We start from the raw sequence: 4,822 nt of genomic DNA on the forward strand, positions 1-4,822 counted from the left end.
TCTCAACACACGACATCTATCTAAAGCCAGCCCCAAGGGTTAGCTCAACTGGTCGAGTCCCTGTTGTTAAGTACCTCGTCGATCAGGAGGTCACAGGGTCAATTCTCCTCGACGCCCTTGGGATTAGGCCCTGCTAGTACGGTTGGCGGGCTTTAAAAGATTCCCTTCATGGTTGATCTGCCCAGATTTTTCCAAGGGAAAGAGACCTCTATCTAAAGCCATGCAAAACTACCTCAAAAAAATGGCAGACCATCTGATGCAATGTGGCACCTGATTCAAAGAATCAACATAATACAAAAGAGGGAAACTAATGCAATGCCCATCACTACTAGAGTGTGCAATCATGTTGACTAATAATGAGAGTCACCTAACCTCCTCTGCAACAAAAAAAGAAATCTTTAATTGTCCACCATAGACCTGAAAATCTGATGGACGAACTACATGAGGCCCAACATATCTCTGAGTGTACGCAAGTTGACTCCTAGCCATAACCCCATGGGGGACATTAGGGAACTAGGGAAAATCCTCCCCTCTCTTGGATAGGCTAGTGATAAAGTATATGTCATCCTCAGTGGGCCTATACCACGCCATAAGATCGACATGGAAAGCCTTCTCCTGGACATTCCATCGTCGAATTTGATGCGCTAAAAAGATAAAGTGCAGCTTCAGAGACGTAGCCTCCTTGTAGTAATTGAGGAGGCCTACATTCTTCAAGAGCGCTCAGGTCACTATAGTAATAGAACGAGGATATAAATCCCTCTCCCTCTCTCTGGCCTACCATGTTCGGACCATATTGTATGGGTTTGCCTGCTACTCATGCTCTTGTTGGTGCTACCTCTGTTGACGTCTCTGCTACATGAATGACATATAAAATACGTCAGCCTCATACACAAAATACATTTTTTTTAATTAAATGAAACATGCGTTTATAAATATTGAAACATAACTTTCAATTAAAAACAACAAAAAAAAACCTCGGTGCCGTCAAAACATAGTCATGCACCGGCAACAGTGCACTTTCAACTAAAACTGCACCGATACCGATGCACACATAAGTATAACACACTGTTGTTGGTTCACAATTTTAACTTTTGACAGCGATGCAAAAAACTTGTGCACCAATGCACATAGATAACCCATTCTCACCGGTACAGAACGTTCAGGTTATCGAACACACTAAGCTATGGCTATATTTTTAAATATTAAATTAGCGGTGTGTTTGGTAAATATAAATGCACTGGGCGTGACACACTGACATAAAATCTGTCACATCACTCTTGGTATGGTGTGTTTTAATTTACAAAACACACCGCAAAAACCACGGTGCATTATGTTCATGAACTGACATGCGGTGCACCCATGTAAATTTAGAAGGCACACCACTATCGGTGTGAGATGAACGTATCGAACACACCACGCAGTGAAAAAAACAAATTGAAAAATGGTGGTAAATTTAACCTAATTTACAATTATAATCCGCAAAAAAATTAAATTACAAAGAAACATAGAAATTACCTAGACATTTTGTCGTCAGGGAGGCATTGTGGACACATAATGGAGAAAAACAAATTTTAGGATGGTTTGAAAAATTGAAAACTCAAACAGTGAGCATGGTATGGAAGGATGGTAAGCAAGAGAAGCACCAATGTCGGGGCACTTGCATGTGGCAAGAGTGGCACCGGTTCTCTAGAGATCTCTCGTACTGTAGATTGTAAAAATGAAAATTACAGTAATTTTTTTTTTAACCCTACTGCGGTGTGTTTTGCGAAACACATTGGTGCAGGGATATATCCGAAAACACTGCATTTTTTTAATTAAAAGAATATCGCAGTGCTTTTCGTGAGACGCCCCGGGCCGTTCCTATACAGGTACCACACCGGTTATGTGTTTTTAAAATAGCATTGCTATTTTTTTGAAAACTTAAAAACCACCTAGTGGTGCTCTTTAGAAGATGCCCCGGGGCGTTGTGTTAATCGTACCAAACTGGGGTTTTTTTGGAAATATCACCACATTTCTCTGAAATTTAAAACTATAGTAGTGCTCTTTACTGGTATGTACCAGAACGTTTTACTATGTGAAGGGTACTGGTGCTATCGACTATTCAAGCACTAGTGCGTGATGTTATGTAGCGCTTTGCTTTTTATTTTATAAAAATAAATTATCGACAATGCACCATGTTATTTGCAACACCAGTTCTTGTATGGATAGGAAAGCACTAGTGTGTTTATATATCTTAGACATACCATTCAAAAAACATCTGCTAAAACATCTTCCCGCCCACCTCCGTTACAAATAGAATTTTGGGCTATTATTATAGGGGCTTCCGCAAAAAATTCTACTAGAAGGTCTTTTCCTTGTAATGGTTCATTAATGGAGGCAAAATGGCTATAATACTCTAGAAAATTCCATGTCCAAGGCAAATACGTCAAGTGTTTAGGTGTCCAAACCGACTCTTCACTATTATAATAGTGATTAAGAAGGATAGAAGTAGCTTCCATTATGGCTAGCCGCAAGTGTTTGTTTGAAAGCATCCATAATATGGAATCCACAACTAATTGTTTATATAATTGTATCACTCAATCTCCACCTGCATTATCTTGAAATGTTTAAATGCCAACAATATACAAAGTAGTGAGGTAGAGTTTTATTTTTGTTGGTAATGCAGAAATGAAGATCCCTTCAGAGCTTAAATTCCTTAGAGCAAGGAGTTTATGGAGTGTGGTGAGATTTGTGGTGGTAATGTTGAGAAGAAGAATTATAGTGAATCGATTGTAGAGAATGGTTGTCGATCTACACAGGAAATACTTTGGTGGAGACAAATGCATGGGCATGAATTCCATCGGAGGAAATTTTAATGACCACTACGAATTTTCGTGCAACAATTCTCCAGCAGGAATTTTCAAGTCACCTGGAACCTTGCTGATTCGTAACCGGGTTGTGAATTCAGGGTGTAGATGAAAGAAATGGGATGGATGTTTTCTTTTGAGAGCACTTGTGCCCTCCTGCAGTGGTGGTAATGTGAAAAACGATTTGGAATTTGAATAAGATTATGTGGGCTTTCCCCAATTCATTACATGCAATGATTATGCTGATCAATATTTAGTTTCATGAACCCTTAGTTTTCTAATTCTAATTTGTCGTCATCAGAATCTTGTAATTGTCGAAAGAAGTCAACAGTTCAAACTATTACGTGTCTAGATCAATGATTTTCCGATGGGTCTATGCAATCAGAATTTAAATGACAAACACCCATTGGAAAGAGTTGTTTTCCAAAATTTCCCATCGAATGATCTACAAACCATATTTATTCCGATAGGTACCCCTACATTTCCTAAAACCACCAGAGGACTTGTTGGAAGGTGGTTTATGGTTTTCTTAAAACTATTCATGGTTTTTTCCTGGGTATGACGAAAGATCAAGCCTACGTAACCTCCACCTCATCCTGTATCTATATATATATATATATATATGCATGTGTGTCTGTGTGTTTTGTTTTAGGTTAAAAGCCTGAAAAGTATTGTAAAGGGGCATGGTTTAATTTTGTTAAAGGGAAAACATTAGATTATATATATATATATATATATATATATATATGTATATATATATATATATATATATATGTATATATATATATATATATATATATATGTATATATATATATATATATATATATATATGTATATATATATATATATATATATGTATATATATATATATATATATATACATATATATATATATATATATATATATATACATATATATATATATATATATATATATATACATATATATATATATATATATATATACATATATATATATATATATATATATATCCTTGATTGGGGTGAGGAACAAAGAGGAGGATGTTCCCTAGCGAACGCGTGGGCGCCTATGGTAAGCACATGGCTACAAGATGGCAGGTTGGCCTCACGACCCTCCCATACTACCTTGAGTACAAGAGAAAATAAATACCAACGTGGGAAACCTCAAGTCACATTGGGTCTTATGGAGGGTGCTGAGTGCATTAACGTTATGGAGGGTGGAGGGGGTGTTCAATGGTCATTCTGTAGCAGAGAGAATTTTGGAACTTGTGTGTGGTGTGTCGCGAGAAGAGGAGGGTGTTGCAGAGGTGCCTTGGGCTGGCCGAAGGGTCAGCATTGTCGCAAAAGGTTCTGCCTCTGCTGGTGGGTGTGGGTAGTTGACAATTTCCGATGTAGTTCACAGGGTTTTGGGTTACAGGGTCGTGCCACTGGCGAGCCTGTCGTGGGTTTTGGTTTGCTGGAATTGTGAGGGGTCGCTTCAGGGGGGTGTATGCTGCTGGTTCGAGGTGGGAAATAACTTTGTAAGTTGTAGGTGCCCAACATCGGAGGGAGAGGAGGATCAACTGGATCTGGTGGTCTTGACCCCTGTGTGGATTGTTTAGGATCTATTGGAAGGGTGGTCTTTGTCTCACTTAGGTGGTGTCAGGGTTTCAAGCATGCGACTGGTTCCTCGCTCAGGGCGGTCCTCAGCCCAGGTGTCACCTAATTTAGGCAGGCCAGGTGTGGCTAAGTCCCGGCCTCGGCTTAAGATAGTGTCTAGCAGTGGTGGAGGGAGTTTGGAAGGTCTAAGTGTAGATGGTTTGAGCCGTGCGACTTTAGGAGGTAGAGGTGGTGGTCGGTTAGGGTGTTTTGGATGCGCAGGGTTAGCAGCTTGAGGGGTAGACGTGGGGGCTCAGCTGGGAGTTGGGGCCGCCTCGCTTCGCCTGTTCTACAATGAAGGGGTTCAGTTTGTCATGGTGGTTCCGAGTGTCATGTGCCAGTATGTCAGGGTGGC

General features: G+C 39.8%; 1 pseudogene; it reads left to right on the plus strand.

Moving 5' to 3' along the window:
* The first annotated feature begins 2,667 nt into the window (after positions 1-2,667).
* On the plus strand, positions 2,668-3,206 carry LOC149141952 (uncharacterized; annotated as a pseudogene).
* The last annotated feature ends 1,616 nt before the right edge of the window (positions 3,207-4,822 follow it).

The sequence above is a fragment of the Pinus tabuliformis genome, chromosome X (assembly GCF_031772625.1).
Source record: "Pinus tabuliformis cultivar Carrire ecotype Pingquan chromosome X, CPIR1, whole genome shotgun sequence".
NCBI classification, from domain to species: Eukaryota; Viridiplantae; Streptophyta; class Pinopsida; order Pinales; family Pinaceae; genus Pinus; species Pinus tabuliformis.